The sequence below is a fragment of the Octopus bimaculoides genome, chromosome 18 (assembly GCF_046866305.1).
Source record: "Octopus bimaculoides isolate indiv1 chromosome 18, ASM4686630v1, whole genome shotgun sequence".
In the NCBI taxonomy this organism is placed as follows: domain Eukaryota; kingdom Metazoa; phylum Mollusca; class Cephalopoda; order Octopoda; family Octopodidae; genus Octopus; species Octopus bimaculoides.
Window position 1 is genome coordinate 52,213,098 of NC_142945.1, and position 15,177 is coordinate 52,228,274.

The window sequence follows — 15,177 nt, forward strand, 5'->3', positions numbered from 1 at the left end:
TAAAAATACATTTCAGGTGTTGTAATTTCTTTTTTTGTAGATTACCATTATATAGGAATTAAATGTGGGGGGAAAAAATTGGTAGGTGCACTCACATACTTACACAACATATTCCACAAAATAAATCTTGAAATAAAAGTATAATGTATGTATGAGCGCCAACCATTTCTTTTTCATGTTAAATTCCAATATAATCGTTATCTACAATATCTCAAAGGTGTTTGTAGAAAATTTCATTAAAATATAGCCATTTTTCTACAAGTTATGAGAAAACAAAGTCGGAGAGGCAGACTTGTGCAGGTAAACCACCTTTTTCTTTATTTCGTCATAAACATACCACAAAATAAACTTTTAACGAAGTTTTTATATTTCGTGGTTATTATATTTTTTGTCTGTTTCTAAATCGTTCGCAAAATTATGTTTAATATTCCTATAACATGAATTACTGTAGTTGGCAGTTAAAACTGCTTTTGCTCAGGTGTCCATAAAAAAACAACCCACACGCATGAAGTGTTTTTCTAACTTTGCTGAGAACCATGAACCGGAACCATGTGGTTACGACTCGGCCACGCCGGTTTTAGATTCGTTCTTCCCGCTAATTTTTGGTACACTGCTTGTGTTGTTTTTATTCATTTTTATTTTAATCGATAATAACCGACTGTTTCAAGGAATCTTAAAAGAGGTGTTAACATAAAAAAAAAATGCTTTGTGAAATTGTGTGGTAAGTAGCTTGCTAACCAACCACATGGTTCTGGGTTCAGTCCTACTGCGTGGCACCTTGGGCAAGTGTCTTCTACTATAGCCTCGGGCCGACCAAAGCCTTGTGAATGGATTTGATAGACGGAAACTGAAAGCCCGTCGTATATATATATGTATATGTATGTGTGTGTATATGTTTGTGTGTCTGTGTTTGTCCCCCCCCCCCACCATCGCTTGACAACCGATGCTGGTATGCTTACGGCCCCGTAACTTAGCAGTTCGGCAAAAAGAGACCGATAGAATAAGTACTAGGCTTACAAAGAATAAGTCCTGGGGTCGATTTGCTCGACTAAAGGCGGTGCTCCAGCATGGCCGCAGTCAAATATATTTCACATCGTTAGCAGACGACACAGCGATTAGCAGACGACAAGATGTAAGGGAAGTAACTCTTGTTGTACTCGAGCTAAAATGTCGCAAGGCGAAGCTGACGAAATCTCCACGCGGTCGCTTCGCTTTAGAAATAGCAGCTATATATCACTGAAAGAAATATTTATTACCTTAAAAAAATGAAGGACACATTAGATAATCCTTTCTATTACAGGCACAAGGCCTGAAATTACGTGAGGCGGGTGTTTCTCGATTACATCGACGACAACTTTCGGTACTATTCAAGAAGAGTGGTCCCGGTGCGCGCTCTCGCGAACTCGCGCATCCTAAAACTACCTAGCGCGAGTGCGCGTCATGCACAAAAGATGTATCAGGGTTTTTTCTAAACGAAGTAAATAATTTTTTTTAAACAAAATAAATAAATTATACACTACCCATCTTTAGTAAAGTGTCCATTAAAAAGTCTGTCTTTCAAAATCTACATTTGTTCAATGGTATCAGTACCAGTAATTATCTTTTGCGTAACCCCTACCATCCCGGTTTCCATATATATTCTGTCTTCCTTATTTTATTCACAAGGAACAGGTCAGCATAAAGCTATAGAACATGATACTTGCCTCTGGAATTGAACCCTAGACTTCTGGTTTCAATGCAAATTTCTTAACCATTCAAGTATCCTGTTCCTACTTAAGCCCATGTATAATCATCATCATCATCATTATCATCATTATTTTAACGTCTGCTTTTCCACTCCTGCATGGGTCAGATTGAATTCGTTAAGTTAGATTTTTTTTTCTTTCTTGATAAAAGCCTGCTCTGTCACAAACCCTCAACTATTTCGAAGCAAGGTAGTAGTCTACCGATGGCCGGACATGTTCTCACGGAAGATTGGAAATGAAGGACACTGCTTATATGACAGTGACACTTGTTTACAGCCATCACACAGTCACAGGACACAAACATGCTTACACACAAACACACAAGGAACATCTTTCGCTTTCTGCTTACAAAAGCCTCAGGACTTTGGTCAGCCCCAGGCTATAACAGAGACAATTACCCAAGGTGCCATGTTGTGGGACGCAACCTAAAACCACATGATTACAATGTGAACTTTTTAACCGTACATTTAGTACATGTATACTATTATTACTAAAATGATCTAATGAAAGCAACTCATTAGAGCTGAAGGTAAGTTATTCTTTTAAGATTGTTCTAATTAATTACAATTAATTATTTGTATGACGTGTGCTGAGAGAGGGTTGCCTCCAGTATTTGCGATCATCAGTTTAACCTCCACTTTTCCATACTTGCATGGGTTGGACAGAACTTGTTGAGGCAGATTTTTTTTTACAGAAGGATGCTCTTCCTGTTGCCAACCTTCACCTATTTCCAAGTAAGTTAATATTTCCATAACACCAGACATGTTTCCATAGAATATTGGAAACAAGGACCTCACTTGCTTTATAGAGCCACTTGTTACATCAATCCTGTAAGGAAACTAACACAAACATGTACTGCAATAGCTTGGGATTAAAGGGCCTACAGCTATTCAACTCCTTGCCAAAACATCCGCAGTAGGATTGAACTTGGAACCATGTGGTGAGGAAGCAAACTTCTTACCACACAGTCATGTGTGCACCATCATATATACATATATGATAGGCTTCTTTCAATCTTTACCTACTAAATCCACTCACAGGGCTTTGGTCAGCCCGAGACTATAGTAGAAGACACTTGCCCTAGGTGTCACACAGTGAGACTGAACCAAGAACCATGTGGTTGGTAAGCAAGCTCCCCTCCCACACAGCCATACCTGTACATCTGGATTTTTATTGAAGATTGGAGAAATTTGAACTTAATTTTATATTGTTTAGTGCACTATTATTTATATTGGGAAAGGTATGACTACCAACACATCTCGTAAATTTTATTGCCATGTTTCTGATTAGTTTTTGTTGGTTAAACGTGGTCCATGGGTTCAATTCTCACACAGGATTAAACAGGTGTTGTTCATTAAAAATGTAGTCACAGAAAGATAAAATCCTGAAAATTATAAACCTTACCCCTTACTTCATTCTATCTAACATCTAAATCATCATAATTATCATCACCCACCCACCACAGACAACAGCCCATCTTTAAAAAATCTGATTTATGCCTTTAAACATTTTAATGTTGCACTTTTATTACCTCCCTTGTTAAATTCAGTTTTACATTGTCTAATCTCCCTTGTTTCAAATCATTGATGTTCTCCCTGTAGTTTCTACTACAATATTTTACAGTCAAGCCAACAGGGAAGTCCCCACAGGATCACTTGAAATCCTAGAAATACCAGCTAAATCTATGTCCCTTACCCTACTATCCTAACCCTGTCTTAAGCATTTGAATTATCATAGGCCAAAATATTTTAGCTGTTTCATATTCAAATGGCCAGATCTGACTTCTCACACCTACTCTACGATGTCATTCTAAAAATAAACAATGAGTCAAAATTTCCAAGCTCTAAGGTAATGCATAATTGCTTTAAAACAGTGTGAATAAAGAAGTATTACATTTGACAGAGTATGAATGATAAAGGGTTCAACAAGACGTTAGTCTTGAAAACTCTATAGCTGTCACTCACAAGCAAGTGTGACCTGGTAGCATCTACCATGTTTCTGCCAATTGTTTTAACTGTTTGTGTGGTTGTAAGCTGACATAGATACCCTCTCAGCGTTCTCTTTCTGAGCCAGCAAAACTTTGAGGATGTAACTACTGGGAAGAGAGAATGAGAGAGTATGAGAAAGAAACTTTTAGCTAAAGATAGTTTGAATTAGATGTGAGGTGAGATGAGAAAGTTTGTTGGGGTGAGTGGGATTGAGAAGGGGAGAAAGAAAGGGGGAGAGAGAGAAAGAGAGAGCTTGTCTAGCACTCAGCTGGTGAAGCCATCTTTCCTTCCTCATTTCAGTTGTGTAGACTAGAACAACATGAACCAAAGTGTCTTGCTCAAGGACTCAACTCTCCACCTGGTGTGTGTGCCCTCATCTCGACATTACTTGCCCTTTGTAAACAAGAGTCACCGTCATACAAACAATGTTATTTTTTTCTAATCTTTGAGAATTGTATCAGATCTTGGGGAAATGTTACCTAACTTGGAAACAAATGAGGAAGGGCAACTGTATGTAGAAAATTTGCCACAATAAATTCTGTTTGACTCATTGGAAAGTAGACATTAAAACAATGACAACAGCAACGATGATGGTGATGATTTTTCTTCAGCAATCAAGGTCAGCAATTTAATTTATCCAAACAAGTTGCTACATATCCTGCAGCTTGAGTGATAATATGTAATATATCTAAAAGTATGTTTTAGGTGCTAAATTTATAAATTGCTCCTAAGTGGTCTATAGATCTCTACTTTGCATTTTTCCTTTTCTTTCTTTCTTTTATAAGTCCTTTACATTAAGTGGGCTACTATCATCCATAAGATTCCATGGTTTTCTTTAATGTTCTCAAACAGCAATATCAGGTCAGTTGTGTTTTAATATTGTTGCTGTTTCTACTTTTCGGTTCCATTAATATTCCTTGCATCCATTAGTCCCAATATGTTCACCTGTAATTAGTTCGTGTGAGTTTCCTTTTCTTACTTTTTCCTCTATCACTCTTCTAACCTCATCACGCCTTATTTATTATAGGATGATAGAACTGTTTTCTTACAATTGACATTGATGAGGAGAATGTCTTCGTTTCTAGTTCCACGTGTATAGCCTACATATATTAACACCTGTGTATATAAAAGAGACCACTAAAGGACGACTGTAAATGTGCTAGAAAAAGATCACTTAAAAAATTCTCAAAGAAAGATTCAGTGGAGCAAAAACAGGCGAGTGAGACTAGTGAAAATTATAAATACCTCGGTTCTCTGTAGACCATAGTTTCAAAATCAACACTTTCTAACGAAAGTATCTGTTTATCATCAGTACAGACGGCCAACATGATTATAATCGAACAGAATCTCGTGCTACATTAATACCTGTTACTTTTTGTATGGTTTGTATTTTGGGGGATTTCTTGTTTCTGCGCTGCATCGAGGTAACTTTTAAGGTGAGATGTTAAAAAAGCTTGTTGCTATTATATATGAAGGTTTTAGTGTGGTTTGTTCCCTCTCGGGTCTCCATTTACCCTCTCCTCAGTGATATGGTCTATTTTTTTGTTTTTGTTATTAAGCAAGATCTTTCTCATCTGCTCCTTGGAGTGTGGTAGGTATCAATCATTTGATTGCCTTTATACTAGCATCAGTGAGGCGAATCTATTATTGAGGTATTGTTTTACTGTCAGGTGCTCTTCCTGTCACTAATCTTTTTTTCCAAATAAGGGATCACTTATTTCATATATCTTCAAAAGTGCAAAGTGAGTAGACAGTTTGTTGACAGGGGAATTAAAAACAACACTACTTCTTGCAAGCAACTTTTGTCAAGTGTGTCTGCTTTTGTTTGTTGTAAACGAACACAGGCACATACGTGTAACAAACAAACACAGGCACATACATGCAACAGACAAACAAACAAAACAAAACAATGAGCAGCATTGAGTCACCTTCTCTACCAAATTCATTCTTATGGATTTGGTTGATTAGGGCAACAATAGGAGACTTTTGCCCAATGTGCTATGGAGCAGGGGCTCCTCAATCACTTGGCTTATGGGTTTATACAAAACCATGGGAAGTAAACTCCCTAATCGCACACCCATGCCTTTGCTCATATGCACTCAAACACACACACACACACACACACACACATACAAGGTATGTCTCAAAAAGTATTGAACCTGGTGCTATAAAAAGAAATTTGGCATTTAGTCTCCTTTTGAAGTAGTCTGGTTGTGAAACCACACACTTTATCCAACATCATTTTCTATCAATTAAAGCATTCCTCGAACTCCCTTTTTGGGATTGTAAGTAGCTGCCTTGTCGCTTTCCCTTGAATTTCCTTGACACCTTGAAACCTTGTTTCTCTCCAGTAGGATTCTTTTCAAGCTTGGGTTTCAGTGTCATAGCCACAGACCTGCGATTCGTCACTTGTTATGACGGTTTTCATTGTCACAATCGGGATCCTGCACAACTGACACCTAATCTTTTTGCGTTGACCACACTCTACAGACTTAACGTCTAAGCACTGCTCCAAGTAACAGAAGTGAGCAAGAACATGATACCTTAGTGTGCATACGCAACAGAGTTCAAGGACAATCTGTGCCAAACTGCTTCACTCTGTGTACTTTAACTTTGTTACCATAGCAGCAGTCTCAGTACTTTTTGATCCAACCTCATATATATGTGTGTATATATTTCTACGCAGATTCTTGAGCTGTCTTAATGATGATTTCCTTTTTAATTGTAAACATGACTCTATGTCACTACAGATATAAGACTGCAGTTAATTTCCTTGCTTGGAAAACAATTTGTTTACACCTCTATTGATGTTGAAATTTCCAGTAACACTGATCAGCTTCCAAATCCACCAAGTTAAGCATTTGTATTGATCAGCTTGGAAAGCTATATGTAAGACCCTTCCTAACGCCAACCACTCAGAGTGCAGTGGGTGCTTTTTACGTGCCACCGGCACAAGGGCCAGTCCAGCGATCTCTAATATTCTGCCAAAATGTATCTGGCCATTGGGCAGTATTACTTTGGATTGAAATAGGTGACAGTGGCAAGAGGAAGGACATCTGGCCATAGAAAATTTGTTTTGGTAAAATTCATCTGCCTTGTGCAAGCATGGAAACATGGACAATAACATGGTGTGTGTGAGTGTGTATATATATCTTTTATTTGTTTCAGTCGTCATTAGACTGCAACCTTGCTGGGGCACTACGTTGGAAATAAATACCCTTGTATCAGCTGGGAACTGAACCTGAGCTGCCCATGTGGAAGACAAGCATTCTAACACTGAGGCACACACACACACACATATACATAGTGCACATAAAAAGCACCATCGGAATGTGGCCGATGCCAGTACCTACTGACTGGCTCCAATGCTGGTGGCACATAAAAAGCACATGATCGATGCTGGGCCTGCCTGAATGGCTCCTGTGCCAGTGGCACGTAAAAAACACCCTCTACACTCTCGGAGTGGTTGGCATTAGGAGGGGCACCCAGCTGTAGAAACATTGCCAGATCAGATTGGAGCCTGGTGCAGCCACTGGCTCTCCAGACCTCAGTCAAACTGTCCAACCCATGCCAGCATGGAAAACGGACGTTAATCGATGATGACGATGATGATGACATACACACACACACACACCCACATTGGGCTTCCTTTTTCAGTTTCCATTTACTAAATCCACTTAAAATGCTTTTGGTTCATTTGGGAGCTATAGTAGAAGACATATGCCCAGTGGACCTTGCAGTGGGATTGAACATGAAACCATACAGTGGGGAATCAATGTTTTCCCAACCACACACTGCAGTGCCTGCACCCATACAAAAAAACTGTCTTGAGGATTATCAGAGAAAATTCATTATTTATATGGAATCCATTTAGTTGCAGAAATCTCAGAGAAACTCTCACCAAGTTATTTCACATAATAATAATAATAATTTTGCGTAACTTTTAAAATGAATGTTTTCTACAGTTATTAATTTTTAACACAAGCATAAGATCTTATATATTGTTTAAAGGGTTAGGTGACTTTGATTGACCACAATGCTTGATTAATATTCTATTTTGTTGACCTTCCAGAAAATGAAAGGTGGGGAAGTCATCTCCAGCGGCATTTGAACGCAGAATGTAAAGACCTGCAGTGAAATGTCACAAGGCATTTAGCTGACATTTCTTTTTCTGCAACATTGAACAAAAGTTAACATTGGAAATTCCCATTACTACTGTTTCCATTTTTATTTTATTATGACATTCATTGATTTATTTCGCAATTTAAGCGTTCACTGACATTCTTTTTTATTCTATTTTCCAGAGTTACTATAGCCTGGTGGCTCTAGTTTACACAGCTAAGGATTACAATGGCTGAAGCCCTGAGTAATAGTTTTGCTGGAGGGTGTAGCGATGTCCCATCAGCAGGAACTTCTGATGTGGAAGATGAACTCCCAGATTTGTTTTCACATTTTACAATAAGAAAACAAACATCCTACAGGTTAGTTTACATTTTCAAAACTATATTCTGCTAACATGCATAGATATATATATACATATATACATACATATATATATATATATATATATATATATATATATATATATTTCAAGGTTTTTAACTTTTAAATTCGTATATTTAAAAGAAATAGAAACTTCAAACTCGATATATCCAAGATCGATCTTGGATATATCGAGTTTGAAGTTTCTATTTCTTTTAAATATACGAATTTAAAAGTTAAAAACCTTGAAATATAAATATAAACTGTGAGAACGACCCTTAAGGAATCTAATTAATGATCCCCTAAGGTAAGTTCTTATGATATATTGGTAACGGTTGCAACATCCTCTGGAAAATTATATATATATATATATATATATATAGTCTGAAATAAGTTAATTATGGTGCTTTCTTTTCACTTTTTGGGGTGTTTTCTTTATCTTGGACATGTTAACACAATGTTTCAATTTATATTCTGTCCAGTTAGTAACAATTCTAAACCCTGACTATACATGAGATGGTAGTACCTATTCCTTCAAGGTGATAAATGTTAGTATAAAATCTGATAAACAAATTCAGTTTGTCAGTATGGTACAAAGAAGGAGTGACGAAGTCTTTTGGTGAAATGTTAAATTTTCTTTCATGCTCAAGAGTTGCAGCATGTCTTCAAAAAACATAACTAAGTGTTATATATACAGTGAGAGGAGTGAGAGCTACATAGTATATATTTCTTATGTTTTCTTCATCTCTAGAGAATCGTGTTTTAGGAAAGATAGGCACTGTAATCCAATATTATTATGGGAGCTGCATATAATAACTTCAATAGCTTTTAAGCCCACACTTGTGGCCACTGTCAATACATTGTTTAGTTTACAACAATTTAGAAACGAGATGTTTGTTGGGGGAATTTACAGTTGAGGACTTGTATTCTAGCCCTAGAGCAGACCTGTATTCGTGCTATGCCATTTCTGAGTATTTTACTGTTTTAGACATCTAGGACTATATTGCTCAATGTGTCTCCTTATTTAGTGCTGTGTTTCTCAAAGGTGAGGACAGGGTGAGAAGTTTGAAAATGGGACAGATAAATTCTCATGTTTAATACAATTAAGATGATGTCTAACTTTTTGAATTTGTCCTACATCATGGCAGCTGGGGCTAAATTACAGCAACATTCGTCCTAAACCAGGACTGCCATGTTATGTTGGCAAACAATCTTTACTACAAAGTATTGTTGCTGAATATCTCTTGTTGTGAGATGTACAAATAGTAATTTTCTAATTTAACTGTGATTTTGTTGAGTTTTCTTTCTTCTTTGGCGAAGGAATGTGATCTCTGAATAACGTGTTTATGGTTGGCTAGTTCAGCTCTAAACCTGTATTCTCAAATTAACCTTGATTAAGCATGCTTATGATCAAAGCTCTTCTAACATAGACCATCCCATAAATTATTCATACGTACTTTTTCCTGTTCCTAGGACAGTCGTATATATAATACTGTCTTTTGTGTGAGAGTGTTTTAAGATAGTAAGGTGTGGTTTGGTGGTGATAAGAGCTGCTATTTCTAGCAGTCGGAACAACCACACAGTCTTATCCGCTGTTACTTTGATGTAACTAAAATGAATGTATTCACTACTTTCGTCTGTATTTTTGTTCTAATTTAAAAAAATAGAATCTTTCTAAATGTTATTATTGCTGTCCCCTTTCAACAATGATCGAGCAGTATTTCGCCATGATCATCTTGTATTTTAAGGACTGGGGCTACATTTCCTTACATGCGCATCCCTTATATAAAACTGTAGTGTTTAATTTAACGGAGATTTAGCTGCTGTTTCTAGCTGGTCGTGTAGCTCTGTAGCTGCGTCATCGATGACTTGTTTACGACACACTCTCGAGAAGCGTGCAAGCACCGAGATGTTGCAGAGTTGCAGGAAAATAAAGCGTGAGAAATGGTTTCCAGTTAAATTCTAGCAGAATGCTACTATGGTAGTTCCAAGGGAGACAATAGAAATCATGATCGATAACTCAAAATAACTTCGAATTCGGAATATTTTGAGTTGTCTTTCTTTACGCATTGCTGCTCTTAACTTTAACATGGTTATGCGCTAGAAGATGGAATCCTTTACATGGTTGCTATCAGTGCTAGAAATATCAACCAAATCTTCCTCACATTGTAACTTAGGTTACAGGAACGTAAATACATCGTCAATTGGTGGTGGTGGTGGTTGTGGTTGGACAAACACAGACAAACAAATACATATAGGCCCAGGAATGGCTGTGTGGTAAGAAGCTTGCATCCCAACCATATGGTTCAAGGTTCAGTCCCACTGTGCGGCACCTTGTGAAAATGTCTTCTACTATAGCTTCAGGCCGACCAAAGCCTTGTGAGTGGATCTGGAAACTGAAAGAAGACCGGACGCGACTCTATCTCTTTCTCTATCACTTTTCCCCCTCTCGTTCTTCCTCTGTTACTACTACGTATCTCTCTTTACCCCTCTCGTTCTTCCTTCTGTTACTACTATATCTCTCCCTTTCCCCTCTCGTTCTTCCTTCTGTTATTACTATATTTCTCTCTTCCTCTCTTTCTCTCGTTGCTCACCTATACTTCTACTTCCTCCCCTTGTTTCTCCCTCTACCACTCTCTCTCTCTTCCTTACCCCTCCCTGGTCACATGCTTCCGGTTACTAATCCTTTTCTTCCTTGGCTATAGCCGAGCAAACACGCGAACTTACTTCGTTCCGGCTTTCAGTTCGTGCCTCACAGCGTTCATATACACATAATTTTTCACGTCTGGCCTAATAGCTATTTCCGTTTGTTTTCCTGACTTGTTTTCTTTTCCGTTTGTTTTCCTGTCTTGTTTTTTGTCCGCCACTACATTCCTCCATGGCACAGGTTTAATTTGTGCATACAAATTTAATTTGCGGTCCATGGGAAGAGCCGTTTTAACGATGCGTCCTGCCCAACTCTTCGAAACGCCGGTGTTAAAACGGGGGTAGCTGATAAAGGAAAATGTTCTCTATGTGGCTTGTGTGTATTCTTTATTATTAATTTCTTGTCTACGTTTTGTTTGCAATGTCCTGTACCCAGATATGCACCTATATATACAGGTAGACGTAGGTATGCATATACTCATTTATTATTTGTTTTTTATATATATATATATATATATATATATATAGTGTGTGTGTGTGTGTGTGTGCGTGAATGTATGTGTGTGTGTGTCTGTATTCGTCTCCTCACCATCGCTTGACAACCGATGCTGGTGTGTTTACGTTCCCGTAACTTAGCGGTTCGGCAAAAGAGACTGATACAATAAGTACTAGGCTTACAAAGAATGAATCTTAGGGTCGATTTGTTGGACTAAAGGCAGTGCTTCAGCATGGCCGCAGTCAATAAAAGAAAAGAATATATTTATACTCAGCTGCAGGTTGGTTATTTCTGTGGCTTTATCTTCTTCCCAAAGAAAATACTTTATTCAAACTCAAGAAGACTTATAATTCGTGTATTTTTATTATTTTCCTTTACAGATAACTGAATTACACACACACTCTTATATATATATATATATATATATATATATATATATATATATATATATATATATATATATATATATGTACGTATGTACACGCGTCTGTGTGAACCCCAGTATTTTATTTGTTACTTATTTTATCCAATCACAGAATTGAGACTAGGTAAATCGACCTTGGCAAGATTTGAACTCGGATCGTAACTAAATAAACCAAGGTGTTTACTTGCTTTAGTGATTGGACTGGGATACTGTCTTGAAGTATTTACTCGAACAAATATCGACTCCAGTGTTATTTTTAAGCACGATACTTATTCTATCGTTCGTTTTTATCGAATCGCTATAACGTAGGGACGTTAACAAACCAACACCAGTTGTCATACATATACACATACAACGGACATCTTTTAGTTTCCGTCTACCAAATCCATTCACAAGGCTTTGGTCGGGCCGGTTCTATAGTAGACAACATTACGCAGTGGGACTGAACCCAGAACCATGTGATAAGGAAGCAAAGCCTCCGACCGCACTGCCATCCCTATATTCACACACACACACACACACACAAGATGATCTTTGACGCTGATTTCGCCTCCGAAATAAATGTCATTCACGGGGCTTTGATAGACCCCAGGCTGTTTGTAGAAGTTACTTGCTGAATGTGCTGTACGGTGGAATTGGACTCAAATCTATGATAACATGATCGCCAAACGACCCTAACCACTGAGCTATGTCTGCATTCATTATTCATCCTCATAAAATATTCAAACCAGTCGCTTTATTCCGTTTTGTCGAGACGTTCACATAACCGTGTGTGCATATGTGTGTAAATGTATGTATATATCTATATGTGCATTCGTGTGTGTGCGTATATATATATATATATATATATATATATATAAAAACAAAAGTAAATGAGTATATATATATATATATATATATATATATATGCGAGTAAAAATAAATACAAAAAAGGTGGGGTTTTTTGTATGATTGTGTATAGAGGAATATATTATTTTGCTTAAAAGAGTTCCAACACGTGTGTATATATATATATATATATATATATATATATACACACGTGTGCGTGTGTGTGTTGCTTTCTATTGCAGCCACCGATGAGTCATGGTCTTCGCCAACCATTTCCACTCACCTGTTTCACAGGTCCTGCAACAGGTCATGGGCGTTGATCCTCCTCCTCCTCTGACTAAGAAGCCTGACTCACTTCTGTCAGGCACAAAACATTTACGTTATCATTAAATTATCCAGATTTATCTATCAGTCAGTCTACATCCCCCCCCTCCTCTCTCTATCTCTATCTATCTATCTATTGGAAACACCTCCTGTCATCTCTCCACCTCCAACGCCGCGTCTTTCTCTCTCTCTCTGTTTCTGTTTCTCCTCGCTCTCTCCTCCCTGTGTCCTGTACAATCCTTTCTCTATCTGCCTTTCGTATTCTCTTCCATAGTTCTCTCCCCTCCCTCACTCTCTATCTCCCCTCCCTCACTCTCTCTTCCTCCCCTCTCTCTCTCTCTCTCTCTGTAACTTTTTCCACACTCTCTATAATGGAAATTATTGACAACTTTTGTTTTATGCTAATTTCTTTTAACTGAAGGTTTGTGTGTGCGTATGTAGTTAAGTATGTTTATATTTAAATCTTTCCGTTAATCTAGAATTCGGAATTTTGTCAGTGAAGAGAGATCGCTGTCTCAAAGAGACGAAAATATTTTGGCAAATTAAATTTAAATGTTGAAATGAATCTAACGGTTTCTGAATGTTTCTAAATGACTTATAAACACCTTTCACGCTGCAATTGTTTTTGTTTCAGCACACGATCTCAGAACAGGTCACTTGCTATGCAAGTGCATCTGCGTAATTCAATAATCAAATATCGTCATATTCCTTCTTACATCGTTCATATTTAAACCTGAGATCAATTCTGACTCAGCCGTTCTATAGTCAAAACAATTCTACCCCACTGTAGTGAAACTACCTATCGTCACTAGATACAAACTACTATCGCCATTACATACAATCTTCTCATTTAAATATAAATAAATGCGAGCGTAGTAGAGAACCCATTCCTTGTCATCACGTGACTGATTATTATTCGAATCGGCAATCTCTTCGAACCTTTCCCGCCAGAACGCAAACTGACCAATCACGACCCCTAATAAGGTCACGTGATAGAGTAAAATTCTAAAGGCATTTGGAGCCCTCTTAACGCTATATATAGATCAACTCATACCCAATAATTTGTCTCGGTCCAGTTTCTCTTTGAGAACTGTTCCGTGTACCACACGACAGCAGCAGCAGCCAGCGACCACTTCAGCAGCTTCGTCCAGCCACGATGACCTCCGCCGTCGCCACATCAGCAACAAGAGTCTACGACTACTATCCAGCATCATCGCCATGACCAACACGAATCTACGATTACTACTAACCAGCAACAATCTCCACCAGCGTCAACACGACTTACTATGTACACCAAACCAAACCTCCGCGGCACATCTCTCTCTTCGATTCTGTTAGGTGACTCAGCTTCACCACGGTAAATAAACAGACAAGAGTTCTTAAACAGACAAGAAATTCTCAGCCAGCGACGAACATCTGTATAACAAGAATCACGGCCCGGCATCGATGCCACGACATCACAACTAGTGATCAGCTCAGCCAACTCACTTCACATACAGAACTTTTCCTATAGTGTACTAAAGACATGGTATAATTGCTCACGTGTTATTGACTCTCTTTCTCTGCTGTAATATTTCACATACACATACATGTATCACTCACATACATACTTTTCTTTGTACAACGGCCTGTCTTTGATTATGTTCTTATGTCGCATTCACACTCACACACAGACATACATCTTTAACGCCATAATAAATATCTCTGTTATTTCATCTAATACGGTTGTGGTCTTTCATTACTGGTCATCTATGTTATCGTCGCATAACATATCATCTATATCATCCATCGATATATTATTTTGTGTTCGACCGTGTGACACGTTTAAATAAAAGGAGTCCTCTGTTTTTCCATTCGTCACCATTTCTCCTTTATGAGTTCGCACGGTCGTTCCCTTACACCACCACCAACGTTATTTATTTATCTATAGTGCTCTTTCCTGAGGTTGTGGTTTTAGAGTGGACAGTTCCCAACTTAACGGTCTTTGCATCCCTAGGGATCCCTAAAAGTTCTGTGAACAATGTCCAGAATTTCGAGGCTGCATTTAAGTTAGATACATATCGACGAGTGGCACCCAATTGTAAGGTCATGGATTTGGTTCATGGGCTGAGATCATAACGTTCTTCCCTTAAAAGGGGACGCCGGTCATTTGCAGGGTCCAAAACCAGTAGTTTTGAGGAGAGAGGATAAATCGATCACGAAGTGATGAAAGGCAAAGTTAACCTTGTTGGGATCTGAACGTAA

At 38.0% G+C, this 15,177-nt stretch overlaps 1 long non-coding RNA gene across 3 annotated transcripts in view; it reads left to right on the forward strand.

Moving 5' to 3' along the window:
- LOC149132105 (uncharacterized) overlaps positions 1-14,653 on the forward strand; it is a 129,728-nt gene extending 115,075 nt beyond the window's left edge. For 2 of the 3 annotated variants that reach the window (XR_016245116.1, XR_016245117.1), the window contains exons 2-3: positions 8,038-8,214; positions 13,568-14,653. This is a non-coding gene — a long non-coding RNA (uncharacterized LOC149132105). The remainder of the gene's footprint in view (positions 1-8,037; positions 8,215-13,567) is intronic. The other variant, XR_016245115.1, reaches the window with a different exon arrangement.
- Positions 14,654-15,177: the final 524 nt, after the last annotated feature.